Source organism: Salvelinus fontinalis, chromosome 15, assembly GCF_029448725.1.
Source record: "Salvelinus fontinalis isolate EN_2023a chromosome 15, ASM2944872v1, whole genome shotgun sequence".
Lineage (NCBI taxonomy): Eukaryota > Metazoa > Chordata > Actinopteri > Salmoniformes > Salmonidae > Salvelinus > Salvelinus fontinalis.
The window spans coordinates 31,170,494-31,184,219 of NC_074679.1; the positions used below are offsets into that span (position 1 = coordinate 31,170,494).

A 13,726-nucleotide genomic window follows, 5' to 3' on the forward strand; every position below is an offset into this window, starting at 1 on the left:
TATGCAACTTCAATGATCTAAGAATGCGAGACCCGTGAAATATTGTGTCTGATTCTGCATCACAAGATTGAGGGATAGCGTCTCTTCATACTTGTTCAATATCACTAGCTTTCCTCATTCGGACCGGTTCACAAATTTGATGTCTATTGTTGCAAAACAACGTCTGAATGATGTCATATAGGATTATGTGGAGTAGAGTGTGTCGCATAATGGATAAGGTGTTTGACTTCAAATCAGAAGCTGGAGGGTTTGACTCTCCTCATTGTTGTTTAATTTCATTAGCTCAGCAATTTTGGACGTGTTCGCAATTTCCCGAGATAAGGCTTTGTTCTTCTTGCTTTGAAAAGCTAGGGCATTGTTATATAATTTAATAATCTAAGAGTGCGAGGCCTGAGTAATATTGTGTCTGATTATGCATCACAAGATTGAGCGATAGCGTCTCTTCGTACTTGTTCAATATCACTAGCTTTCCTCATTCGGACAGGTTCGCAATTTTCATGTCTATTTTGGCAAAACAACGTCTGCATGATGTCATATAGGAGTATATGTAACAGGCTGCGTGGCCTAATGGATAAGGCGTCTGACTTCGAATCAGAAGATTGAGGGTTCGAGTCCCTTCATGGTCGTTTAATTTCATAAACGCAGTTAATTAAGACTTGTTTGCAATTTCCTGAAATAAGTCTTTGTTCTTGTTGCTTTGAAATGCTAGGATATTGTTATGCAACTTCAATGATCTAAGAATGCGAGACCCGTGAAATGTTGTGTCTGATTCTGCATCACAAGATTGAGGGATAGCGTCTCTTCGTACTTGTTCAATATCAGTAGCTTTCCTCGTTCGGACCGGTTCACAATTTTGAAGGAGTATATTAAGTAACAGGCTGCGTGGCCTAATGGATAAGGCGTCTGACTTCGAATCAGAAGATTGAGGGTTCGAGTCCCTTCGTGGTCGTTTAATTTCATAAACTCAGTTAATTTAGACTTGTTTGCATTTTCCTGAAATAAGTCTTTGTTTTTGTTGCTTTGAAATGCTAGGATATTGTTATGCAACTTCAATGATCTAAGAATGCGAGACCCGTGAAATATTGTGTCTGATTCTGCATCACAAGATTGAGGGATAGCGTCTCTTCATACTTGTTCAATATCACTAGCTTTCCTCATTCGGACCGGTTCACAAATTTGATGTCTATTGTTGCAAAACAACGTCTGAATGATGTCATATAGGATTATGTGGAGTAGAGTGTGTCGCATAATGGATAAGGTGTTTGACTTCAAATCAGAAGCTGGAGGGTTTGACTCTCCTCATTGTTGTTTAATTTCATTAGCTCAGCAATTTTGGACATGTTCGCAATTTCCCGAGATAAGGCTTTGTTCTTCTTGCTTTGAAAAGCTAGGACATTGTTATACAATTTAATAATCTAAGAGTGCGAGGCCTGAGTAATATTGTGTCTGATTATGCATCACAAGATTGAGGGAAAGCGTCTCTTCGTACTTGTTCAATATCACTAGCTTTCCTGATTCGGACAGGTTCGCAATTTTCATGTCTATTGTGGCAAAACCACGTCTGCATGATGTCATATAGGAGTATATGTAACAGGCTGCGTGGCCTAATGGATAAGGCGTCTGACTTCAAATCAGAAGATTGAGGGTTCGAGTCACTTCGTGGTCGTTTAATTTCATAAACGCAGTTAATTTAGACTTGTTTGCAATTTCCTGAAATAAGTCTTTGTTCTTGTTGCTTTGAAATGCTAGGATATTGTTATGCAACTTCAATGATCTAAGAATGCGAGACCCGTGAAATGTTGTGTCTGATTCTGCATCACAAGATTGAGGGATAGCGTCTCTTCGTACTTGTTCAATATCAGTAGCTTTCCTCGTTCGGACCGGTTCACAATTTTGAAGGAGTATATTATGTAACAGGCTGCGTGGCCTAATGGATAAGGCGTCTGACTTCGAATCAGAAGATTGAGGATTCGAGTCCCTTCGTGGTTGTTTAATTTCATAAACGCAGTTAATTTAGACATGTTTGCAATTTCCTGAAATAAGTCTTTGTTCTTGTTGCTTTGAAATGCTAGGATATTGTTATGCAACTTCAATGATCTAAGAATGCGAGACCCGTGAAATATTGTGTCTGATTCTGCATCACAAGATTGAGGGATAGCGTCTCTTCATACTTGTTCAATATCACTAGCTTTCCTCATTCGGACCGGTTCACAAATTTGATGTCTATTGTTGCAAAACAACGTCTGAATGATGTCATATAGGATTATGTGGAGTAGAGTGTGTCGCATAATGGATAAGGTGTTTGACTTCAAATCAGAAGCTGGAGGGTTTGACTCTCCTCATTGTTGTTTAATTTCATTAGCTCAGCAATTTTGGACGTGTTCGCAATTTCCCGAGATAAGGCTTTGTTCTTCTTGCTTTGAAAAGCTAGGGCATTGTTATATAATTTAATAATCTAAGAGTGCGAGGCCTGAGTAATATTGTGTCTGATTATGCATCACAAGATTGAGCGATAGCGTCTCTTCGTACTTGTTCAATATCACTAGCTTTCCTCATTCGGACAGGTTCGCAATTTTCATGTCTATTTTGGCAAAACAACGTCTGCATGATGTCATATAGGAGTATATGTAACAGGCTGCGTGGCCTAATGGATAAGGCGTCTGACTTCGAATCAGAAGATTGAGGGTTCGAGTCCCTTCATGGTCGTTTAATTTCATAAACGCAGTTAATTAAGACTTGTTTGCAATTTCCTGAAATAAGTCTTTGTTCTTGTTGCTTTGAAATGCTAGGATATTGTTATGCAACTTCAATGATCTAAGAATGCGAGACCCGTGAAATGTTGTGTCTGATTCTGCATCACAAGATTGAGGGATAGCGTCTCTTCGTACTTGTTCAATATCAGTAGCTTTCCTCGTTCGGACCGGTTCACAATTTTGAAGGAGTATATTAAGTAACAGGCTGCGTGGCCTAATGGATAAGGCGTCTGACTTCGAATCAGAAGATTGAGGGTTCGAGTCCCTTCGTGGTCGTATAATTTCATAAACTCAGTTAATTTAGACTTGTTTGCATTTTCCTGAAATAAGTCTTTGTTTTTGTTGCTTTGAAATGCTAGGATATTGTTATGCAACTTCAATGTTCTAAGAATGCGAGACCCGTGAAATATTGTGTCTGATTCTGCATCACAAGATTGAGGGATAGCGTCTCTTCATACTTGTTCAATATCACTAGTTTTCCTCATTCGGACCGGTTCACAAAGTTGATGTCTATTGTTGCAAAACAACGTCTGAATGATGTCATATAGGATTATGTGGAGTAGAGTGTGTCGCATAATGGATAAGGTGTTTGACTTCAAATCAGAAGATTGAGGGTTTGACTCTCCTCATTGTTGTTCAATTTCATTAGCTCAGCAATTTTGGACATGTTCGCAATTTCCCGAGATAAGGCTTTGTTCTTCTTGCTTTGAAAAGCTAGGACATTGTTATACAATTTAATAATCTAAGAGTGCGAGGCCTGAGTAATATTGTGTCTGATTATGCATCACAAGATTGAGGGAAAGCGTCTCTTCGTACTTGTTCAATATCACTAGCTTTCCTGATTCGGACAGGTTCGCAATTTTCATGTCTATTGTGGCAAAACCACGTCTGCATGATGTCATATAGGAGTATATGTAACAGGCTGCGTGGCCTAATGGATAAGGCGTCTGACTTCAAATCAGAAGATTGAGGGTTCGAGTCACTTCGTGGTCGTTTAATTTCATAAACGCAGTTAATTTAGACTTGTTTGCAATTTCCTGAAATAAGTCTTTGTTCTTGTTGCTTTGAAATGCTAGGATATTGTTATGCAACTTCAATGATCTAAGAATGCGAGACCCGTGAAATGTTGTGTCTGATTCTGCATCACAAGATTGAGGGATAGCGTCTCTTCGTACTTGTTCAATATCAGTAGCTTTCCTCGTTCGGACCGGTTCACAATTTTGAAGGAGTATATTATGTAACAGGCTGCGTGGCCTAATGGATAAGGCGTCTGACTTCGAATCAGAAGATTGAGGATTCGAGTCCCTTCGTGGTTGTTTAATTTCATAAACGCAGTTAATTTAGACATGCTTGCAATTTCCTGAAATAAGTCTTTGTTCTTGTTGCTTTGAAATGCTAGGATATTGTTATGCAACTTCAATGATCTAAGAATGCGAGACCCGTGAAATATTGTGTCTGATTCTGCATCACAAGATTGAGGGATAGCGTCTCTTCATACTTGTTCAATATCACTAGCTTTCCTCATTCGGACCGGTTCACAAATTTGATGTCTATTGTTGCAAAACAACGTCTGAATGATGTCATATAGGATTATGTGGAGTAGAGTGTGTCGCATAATGGATAAGGTGTTTGACTTCAAATCAGAAGCTGGAGGGTTTGACTCTCCTCATTGTTGTTTAATTTCATTAGCTCAGCAATTTTGGACGTGTTCGCAATTTCCCGAGATAAGGCTTTGTTCTTCTTGCTTTGAAAAGCTAGGGCATTGTTATATAATTTAATAATCTAAGAGTGCGAGGCCTGAGTAATATTGTGTCTGATTATGCATCACAAGATTGAGCGATAGCGTCTCTTCGTACTTGTTCAATATCACTAGCTTTCCTCATTCGGACAGGTTCGCAATTTTCATGTCTATTTTGGCAAAACAACGTCTGCATGATGTCATATAGGAGTATATGTAACAGGCTGCGTGGCCTAATGGATAAGGCGTCTGACTTCGAATCAGAAGATTGAGGGTTCGAGTCCCTTCATGGTCGTTTAATTTCATAAACGCAGTTAATTAAGACTTGTTTGCAATTTCCTGAAATAAGTCTTTGTTCTTGTTGCTTTGAAATGCTAGGATATTGTTATGCAACTTCAATGATCTAAGAATGCGAGACCCGTGAAATGTTGTGTCTGATTCTGCATCACAAGATTGAGGGATAGCGTCTCTTCGTACTTGTTCAATATCACTAGCTTTCCTCGTTCGGACCGGTTCACAATTTTGAAGGAGTATATTAAGTAACAGGCTGCGTGGCCTAATGGATAAGGCGTCTGACTTCGAATCAGAAGATTGAGGGTTCGAGTCCCTTCGTGGTCGTTTAATTTCATAAACTCAGTTAATTTAGACTTGTTTGCATTTTCCTGAAATAAGTCTTTGTTTTTGTTGCTTTGAAATGCTAGGATATTGTTATACAACTTCAATGATCTAAGAATGCGAGACCCGTGAAATATTGTGTCTGATTCTGCATCACAAGATTGAGGGATAGCGTCTCTTCATACTTGTTCAATATCACTAGCTTTCCTCATTCGGACCGGTTCACAAATTTGATGTCTATTGTTGCAAAACAACGTCTGAATGATGTCATATAGGATTATGTGGAGTAGAGTGTGTCGCATAATGGATAAGGTGTTTGACTTCAAATCAGAAGCTGGAGGGTTTGACTCTCCTCATTGTTGTTTAATTTCATTAGCTCAGCAATTTTGGACATGTTCGCAATTTCCCGAGATAAGGCTTTGTTATTCTTGCTTTGAAAAGCTAGGGCATTGTTATATAATTTAATAATCTAAGAGTGCGAGGCATGAGTAATATTGTGTCTGATTATGCATCACAAGATTGAGCGATAGCGTCTCTTCGTACTTGTTCAATATCACTAGCTTTCCTCATTCGGACAGGTTCGCAATTTTCATGTCTATTTTGGCAAAACAACGTCTGCATGATGTCATATAGGAGTATATGTAACAGGCTGCGTGGCCTAATGGATAAGGCGTCTGACTTCAAATCAGAAGATTGAGGGTTCGAGTCCGTTCGTGGTCGTTTAATTTCATAAACGCAGTTAATTTAGACTTGTTTGCAATTTCCTGAAATAAGTCTTTGTTCTTGTTGCTTTGAAATGCTAGGGTATTGTTATGCAACTTCAATGTTCTAAGAATGCGAGACCCGTGAAATATTGTGTCTGATTCTGCATCACAAGATTGAGGGATAGCGTCTCTTCATACTTGTTCAATATCACTAGCTTTCCTCATTCGGACCGGTTCACAAATTTGATGTCTATTGTTGCAAAACAACGTCTGAATGATGTCATATAGGATTATGTGGAGTAGAGTGTGTCGCATAATGGATAAGGTGTTTGACTTCAAATCAGAAGATTGAGGGTTTGACCCTCCTCATTGTTGTTCAATTTCATTAGCTCAGCAATTTTGGACATGTTCGCAATTTCCCGAGATAAGGCTTTGTTCTTCTTGCTTTGAAAAGCTAGGACATTGTTATACAATTTAATAATCTAAGAGTGCGAGGCCTGAGTAATATTGTGTCTGATTATGCATCACAAGATTGAGGGAAAGCGTCTCTTCGTACTTGTTCAATATCACTAGCTTTCCTGATTCGGACAGGTTCGCAATTTTCATGTCTATTGTGGCAAAACAACGTCTGCATGATGTCATATAGGAGTATATGTAACAGGCTGCGTGGCCTAATGGATAAGGCGTCTGACTTCAAATCAGAAGATTGAGGGTTCGAGTCACTTCGTGGTCGTTTAATTTCATAAACGCAGTTAATTTAGACTTGTTTGCAATTTCCTGAAATAAGTCTTTGTTCTTGTTGCTTTGAAATGCTAGGATATTGTTATGCAACTTCAATGATCTAAGAATGCGAGACCCGTGAAATGTTGTGTCTGATTCTGCATCACAAGATTGAGGGATAGCGTCTCTTCGTACTTGTTCAATATCAGTAGCTTTCCTCGTTCGGACCGGTTCACAATTTTGAAGGAGTATGTTATGTAACAGGCTGCGTGGCCTAATGGATAAGGCGTCTTACTTCGAATCAGAAGATTGAGGGTTCGAGTCCCTTCGTGGTCGTTTAATTTCATAAACGCAGTTAATTTAGACTTGTTTGCAATTTCCTGAAATAAGTATTTGTTCTTGTTGCTTTGAAATGCTAGGATATTGTTATGCAACTTCAATGATCTAAGAATGCGAGACCCGTGAAATATTGTGTCTGATTCTGCATCACAAGATTGAGGGATAGCGTCTCTTCATACTTGTTCAATATCACTAGCTTTCCTCATTCGGACCGGTTCACAAATTTGATGTCTATTGTTGCAAAACAACGTCTGAATGATGTCATATAGGATTATGTGGAGTAGAGTGTGTCGCATAATGGATAAGGTGTTTGACTTCAAATCAGAAGATTGAGGGTTTGACTCTCCTCATTGTTGTTCAATTTCATTAGCTCAGCAATTTTGGACATGTTCGCAATTTCCCGAGATAAGGCTTTGTTCTTCTTGCTTTGAAAAGCTAGGACATAGTTATACAATTTAATAATCTAAGAGTGCGAGGCCTGAGTAATATTGTGTCTAATTATGCATCACAAGATTGAGGGATAGCGTCTCTTCGTACTTGTTCAATATCACTAGCTTTCCTGATTCGGACAGGTTCGCAATTTTCATGTCTATTGTGGCAAAACAACGTCTGCATGATGTCATATAGGAGTATATGTAACAGGCTGCGTGGCCTAATGGATAAGGCGTCTGACTTCGAATCAGAAGATTGAGGGTTCGAGTCACATCGTGGTCGTTTAATTTCATAAAGGCAGTTAATTTAGACTTGTTTGCAATTTCCTGAAATAAGTCTTTGTTCTTGTTGCTTTGAAATGCTAGGATATTGTTATGCAACTTCAATGATCTAAGAATGCGAGACCCGTGAAATGTTGTGTCTGATTCTGCATCACAAGATTGAGGGATAGCGTCTCTTCGTACTTGTTCAATATCAGTAGCTTTCCTCGTTCGGACCGGTTCACAATTTTGAAGGAGTATATTAAGTAACAGACTGCGTGGCCTAATGGATAAGGCGTCTGACTTCGAATCAGAAGATTGAGGGTTCGAGTCCCTTCGTTGTCGTTTAATTTCATAAACGCAGTTAATTTAGACTTGTTTGCAATTTCCTGAAATAAGTCTTTGTTCTTGTTGCTTTGAAATGCTAGGATATTGTTATGCAACTTCAATGATCTAAGAATGCGAGACCCGTGAAATATTGTGTCTGATTCTGCATCACAAGATTGAGGGATAGCGTCTCTTCATACTTGTTCAATATCACTAGCTTTCCTCATTCGGACCGGTTCACAAATTTGATGTCTATTGTTGCAAAACAACGTCTGAATGATGTCATATAGGATTATGTGGAGTAGAGTGTGTCGCATAATGGATAAGGTGTTTGACTTCAAATCAGAAGATTGAGGGTTTGACTCTCCTCATTGTTGTTTAATTTCATTAGCTCAGCAATTTTGGACATGTTCGCAATTTCCCGAGATAAGTCTTTGTTCTTCTTGCTTTGAAAAGCTAGGACATTGTTATACAATTTAATAATCTAAGAGTGCGAGGCCTGAGTAATATTGTGTCTGATAATGCATCACAAGATTGAGGGATAGCGTCTCTTCGTACTTGTTCAATATCACTAGCTTTCCTGATTCGGACAGGTTCGCAATTTTCATGTCTATTGTGGCAAAACAACGTCTGCATGATGTCATATAGGAGTATATGTAACAGGCTGCGTGGCCTAATGGATAAGGCGTCTGACTTCGAATCAGAAGATTGAGGGTTCGAGTCCCTTCGTTGTCGTTTAATTTCATAAACGCAGTTAATTTAGACTTGTTTGCAATTTCCTGAAAAAAAGTATTTGTTCTTGTTGCTTTGAAATGCTAGGATATTGTTATGCAACTTCAATGATCTAAGAATGCGAGACCCGTGAAATATTGTGTCTGATTCTGCATCACAAGATTGAGGGATAGCGTCTCTTCATACTTGTTCAATATCACTAGCTTTCCTCATTCGGACCGGTTCACAAATTTGATGTCTATTGTTGCAAAACAACGTCTGAATGATGTCATATAGGATTATGTGGAGTAGAGTGTGTCGCATAATGGATAAGGTGTTTGACTTCAAATCAGAAGATTGAGGGTTTGACTCTCCTCATTGTTGTTTCATTTCATTAGCTCAGCAATTTTGGACATGTTCGCAATTTCCCGAGATAAGGCTTTGTTCTTCTTGCTTTGAAAAGCTAGGACATTGTTATATAATTTAATAATCTAAGAGTGCGAGGCCTGAGTAATATTGTGTCTGATTATGCATCACAAGATTGAGGGATAGCGTCTCTTCGTACTTGTTCAATATCACTAGCTCCTCCTCATTCGGACAGGTTCGCAATTTTCATGTCTATTTTGGCAAAACAACGTCTGCATGATGTCATATAGCGGTATATGTAACAGGCTGCGTGGCATAATGGATAAGGCGTCTGACTTCGAATCAGAAGATTGAGTGTTCGAGTCCCTTCGTGGTTGTTTAATTTCATAAACGCAGTTAATTTAGACTTGTTTGCAATTTCCTGAAATAAGTCTTTGTTCTTGTTGCTTTGAAATGCTAGGATATTGTTATGCAACTTCAATGATCTAAGAATGCGAGACCCGTGAAATATTGTGTCTGATTCTGCATCACAAGATTGAGGGATAGCGTCTCTTCGTACTTGTTCAATATCACTAGCTTTCCTCATTTGGACCGGTTCACAATTTTGAAGGAGTATATTAAAAAACAGGATGCGTGGCCTAATGGATAAGGCGTCTGACTTCGTATCAAAAGATTGAGAGTTCGAGTCCCTTCGTTATCGTTTAATTTCATAAACGCAGTTAATTTAGACTTGTTTGCAATTTCCTGAAATAAGTCTTTGTTCTTGTTGCTTTGAAATGCTAGGATATTGTTATGCAACTTCAATGATCTAAGAATGCGAGACCCGTGAAATATTGTGTCTGATTCTGCATCACAAGATTGAGGGATAGCGTCTCTTCATACTTGTTCAATATCACTAGCTTTCCTCATTCGGACCGGTTCACAAATTTGATGTATATTGTTGCAAAACAACGTATGAATGATGTCATATAGGATTATGTGGAGTAGAGTGTGTCGCATAATGGATAAGGTGTTTGACTTCAAATCAGAAGATTGAGGCTTTGACTCTCCTCATTGTTGTTTAATTTCATTAGCTCAGCAATTTTGGACATGTTCGCAATTTCCCGAGATAAGTCTTTGTTCTTCTTGCTTTGAAAAGCTAGGACATTGTTATACAATTTAATAATCTAAGAGTGCGAGGCCTGAGTAATATTGTGTCTGATAATGCATCACAAGATTGAGGGATAGCGTCTCTTCGTACTTGTTCAATATCACTAGCTTTCCTCATTCGGACAGGTTCGCAATTTTCATGTCTATTGTGGCAAAACAACGTCTGAATGATGTCATATAGGATTATGTGGAGTAGAGTGTGTCGCATAATGGATAAGGTTTTTGACTTCAAATCAGAAGATTGAGGGTTTGACTCTCCTCATTGTTGTTTAATTTCATTAGCTCAGCAATTTTGGACATGTTCGCAATTTCCCGAGATAAGTCTTTGTTCTTCTTGCTTTGAAAAGCTAGGACATTGTTATACAATTTAATAATCTAAGAGTGCGAGGCCTGAGTAATATTGTGTCTGATAATGCATCACAAGATTGAGGGATAGCGTCTCTTCGTACTTGTTCAATATCACTAGCTTTCCTCATTTGGACCGGTTCACAATTTTGAAGGAGTATATAAAAAACAGGATGCGTGGCCTAATGGATAAGGCGTCTGACTTCGTATCAAAAGATTGAGAGTTCGAGTCCCTTCGTTATCGTTTAATTTCATAAACGCAGTTAATTTAGACTTGTTTGCAATTTCCTGAAATAAGTCTTTGTTCTTGTTGCTTTGAAATGCTAGGATATTGTTATGCAACTTCAATGATCTAAGAATGCGAGACCCGTGAAATATTGTGTCTGATTCTGCATCACAAGATTGAGGGATAGCGTCTCTTCATACTTGTTCAATATCACTAGCTTTCCTCATTCGGACCGGTTCACAAATTTGATGTATATTGTTGCAAAACAACGTATGAATGATGTCATATAGGATTATGTGGAGTAGAGTGTGTCGCATAATGGATAAGGTGTTTGACTTCAAATCAGAAGATTGAGGCTTTGACTCTCCTCATTGTTGTTTAATTTCATTAGCTCAGCAATTTTGGACATGTTCGCAATTTCCCGAGATAAGTCTTTGTTCTTCTTGCTTTGAAAAGCTAGGACATTGTTATACAATTTAATAATCTAAGAGTGCGAGGCCTGAGTAATATTGTGTCTGATAATGCATCACAAGATTGAGGGATAGCGTCTCTTCGTACTTGTTCAATATCACTAGCTTTCCTCATTCGGACAGGTTCGCAATTTTCATGTCTATTGTGGCAAAACAACGTCTGAATGATGTCATATAGGATTATGTGGAGTAGAGTGTGTCGCATAATGGATAAGGTTTTTGACTTCAAATCAGAAGATTGAGGGTTTGACTCTCCTCATTGTTGTTTAATTTCATTAGCTCAGCAATTTTGGACATGTTCGCAATTTCCCGAGATAAGTCTTTGTTCTTCTTGCTTTGAAAAGCTAGGACATTGTTATACAATTTAATAATCTAAGAGTGCGAGGCCTGAGTAATATTGTGTCTGATAATGCATCACAAGATTGAGGGATAGCGTCTCTTCGTACTTGTTCAATATCACTAGCTTTCCTCATTCGGACAGGTTCGCAATTTTCATGTCTATTGTGGCAAAACAACGTCTGCATGATGTCATATAGGAGTATATGTAACAGGCTGCGTGGCCTAAAGGATAAGGCGTCTGACTTCGAATCAGAAGATTGAGGGTTCGAGTCCCTTCGTGGTCGTTTAATTTCATAAACGCAGTTCATTTAGACTTGTTTGCAATTTCCTGAAATAAGTCTTTGTTCTTGTTGCTTTGAAATGCTAGGATATTGTTATGCAACTTCAATGATCTAAGAAGGCGAGACCCGTGAAATATTGTGTCTGATTCTGCATCACAAGATTGAGGGATAGCGTCTCTTCATACTTGTTCAATATCACTAGCTTTCCTCATTCGGACCGGTTCACAAATTTGATGTCTATTGTTGCAAAACAACGTCTGAATGATGTCACATAGGATTATGTGGAGTAGAGTGTGTCGCATAATGGATAAGGTGTTTAACTTCAAATCAGAAGATTGAGGGTTTGACTCTCCTCATTGTTGTTTAATTTCATTAGCTCAGCAATTTTGGACATGTTCGCAATTTCCCGAGATAAGGCTTTGTTCTTCTTGCTTTGAAAAGCTAGGACATTGTTATACAATTTAATAATCTAAGAGTGCGAGGCCTGAGTAATATTGTGTCTGATTATGCATCACAAGATTGAGGGATAGCGTCTCTTCGTACTTGTTCAATATCACTAGCTTTCCTCATTCGGACAGGTTCGCAATTTTCATGTCTATTGTGGCAAAACAACGTCTGCATGATGTCATATAGGAGTATATGTAACAGGGTGCGTGGCCTAATGGATAAGGCGTCTGACTTCGAATCAGAAGATTGGGTGTTCGAGTCCCTTCGTGGTTGTTTAATTTCATAAACGCAGTTAATTTAGACTTGTTTGCAATTTCCTGAAATAAGTCTTTGTTCTTGTTGCTTTGAAATGCTAGGATATTGTTATGCAACTTCAATGATCTAAGAATGCGAGACCCGTGAAATATTGTGTCTGATTCTGCATCACAAGATTGAGGGATAGCGTCTCTTCACACTTGTTCAATATCACTAGCTTTCCTCATTCGGACCGGTTCACAATTTTGAAGGAGTATATTAAGAAGGAGTATATTAAGAAACAGGCTGCGTGGCCTAATGGATAAGGCGTCTGACTTCGAATCAGAATTTTGAGGGTTCGAGTCCCTTCATGGTCGTTTAATTTCATAAAAGCAGTTAATTTAGACTTGTTTGCAATGTCCTGAAATAAGTCTTTGTTCTTGTTGCTTTGAAATGCTAGGATATTGTTGTGCAACTTCAATGATCTAAGAAGGCGAGACCCGTGAAATATTGTGTCTGATTCTGCATCACAAGATTGAGGGATAGCGTCTCTTCATACTTGTTCAATATCACTAGCTTTCCTCATTCGGACCGGTTCACAAATTTGATGTCTATTGTTGCAAAACAACGTCTGAATGATGTCACATAGGATTATGTGGAGTAGAGTGTGTCGCATAATGGATAAGGTGTTTAACTTCAAATCAGAAGATTGAGGGTTTGACTCTCCTCATTGTTGTTTAATTTCATTAGCTCAGCAATTTTGGACATGTTCGCAATTTCCCGAGATAAGGCTTTGTTCTTCTTGCTTTGAAAAGCTAGGACATTGTTATACAATTTAATAATCTAAGAGTGCGAGGCCTGAGTAATATTGTGTCTGATTATGCATCACAAGATTGAGGGATAGCGTCTCTTCGTACTTGTTCAATATCACTAGCTTTCCTCATTCGGACAGGTTCGCAATTTTCATGTCTATTGTGGCAAAACAACGTCTGCATGATGTCATATAGGAGTATATGTAACAGGGTGCGTGGCCTAATGGATAAGGCGTCTGACTTCGAATCAGAAGATTGGGTGTTCGAGTCCCTTCGTGGTTGTTTAATTTCATAAACGCAGTTAATTTAGACTTGTTTGCAATTTCCTGAAATAAGTCTTTGTTCTTGTTGCTTTGAAATGCTAGGATATTGTTATGCAACTTCAATGATCTAAGAATGCGAGACCCGTGAAATATTGTGTCTGATTCTGCATCACAAGATTGAGGGATAGCGTCTCT

The 13,726-nt window shown here is 38.6% G+C and overlaps 13 non-coding genes across 13 annotated transcripts; all 13 read left to right on the forward strand.

The window, feature by feature from the left end:
• Nucleotides 1-553: 553 nt before the first annotated feature.
• trnar-ucg (transfer RNA arginine (anticodon UCG)) lies at nt 554-626 on the forward strand. The gene has a single exon. It is a non-coding gene; the product is annotated as a tRNA-Arg (tRNA).
• Nucleotides 627-876: 250 nt separating this feature from the next.
• On the forward strand, nt 877-949 carry trnar-ucg (transfer RNA arginine (anticodon UCG)). The gene has a single exon. It is a non-coding gene; the product is annotated as a tRNA-Arg (tRNA).
• Nucleotides 950-1,916: 967 nt separating this feature from the next.
• On the forward strand, nt 1,917-1,989 carry trnar-ucg (transfer RNA arginine (anticodon UCG)). Its single transcript has one exon. It is a non-coding gene; the product is annotated as a tRNA-Arg (tRNA).
• Nucleotides 1,990-2,633: 644 nt separating this feature from the next.
• trnar-ucg (transfer RNA arginine (anticodon UCG)) lies at nt 2,634-2,706 on the forward strand. The gene has a single exon. It is a non-coding gene; the product is annotated as a tRNA-Arg (tRNA).
• A 250-nt stretch (nt 2,707-2,956) lies between these two features.
• trnar-ucg (transfer RNA arginine (anticodon UCG)) lies at nt 2,957-3,029 on the forward strand. Its single transcript has one exon. It is a non-coding gene; the product is annotated as a tRNA-Arg (tRNA).
• Nucleotides 3,030-3,996: 967 nt separating this feature from the next.
• trnar-ucg (transfer RNA arginine (anticodon UCG)) lies at nt 3,997-4,069 on the forward strand. Its single transcript has one exon. It is a non-coding gene; the product is annotated as a tRNA-Arg (tRNA).
• Nucleotides 4,070-4,713: 644 nt separating this feature from the next.
• Nucleotides 4,714-4,786, forward strand: trnar-ucg (transfer RNA arginine (anticodon UCG)). The gene has a single exon. It is a non-coding gene; the product is annotated as a tRNA-Arg (tRNA).
• A 250-nt stretch (nt 4,787-5,036) lies between these two features.
• On the forward strand, nt 5,037-5,109 carry trnar-ucg (transfer RNA arginine (anticodon UCG)). Its single transcript has one exon. It is a non-coding gene; the product is annotated as a tRNA-Arg (tRNA).
• A 1,684-nt stretch (nt 5,110-6,793) lies between these two features.
• Nucleotides 6,794-6,866, forward strand: trnar-ucg (transfer RNA arginine (anticodon UCG)). The gene has a single exon. It is a non-coding gene; the product is annotated as a tRNA-Arg (tRNA).
• A 967-nt stretch (nt 6,867-7,833) lies between these two features.
• Nucleotides 7,834-7,906, forward strand: trnar-ucg (transfer RNA arginine (anticodon UCG)). The gene has a single exon. It is a non-coding gene; the product is annotated as a tRNA-Arg (tRNA).
• Nucleotides 7,907-8,550: 644 nt separating this feature from the next.
• trnar-ucg (transfer RNA arginine (anticodon UCG)) lies at nt 8,551-8,623 on the forward strand. Its single transcript has one exon. It is a non-coding gene; the product is annotated as a tRNA-Arg (tRNA).
• A 3,082-nt stretch (nt 8,624-11,705) lies between these two features.
• trnar-ucg (transfer RNA arginine (anticodon UCG)) lies at nt 11,706-11,778 on the forward strand. Its single transcript has one exon. It is a non-coding gene; the product is annotated as a tRNA-Arg (tRNA).
• A 982-nt stretch (nt 11,779-12,760) lies between these two features.
• On the forward strand, nt 12,761-12,833 carry trnar-ucg (transfer RNA arginine (anticodon UCG)). The gene has a single exon. It is a non-coding gene; the product is annotated as a tRNA-Arg (tRNA).
• Nucleotides 12,834-13,726: the final 893 nt, after the last annotated feature.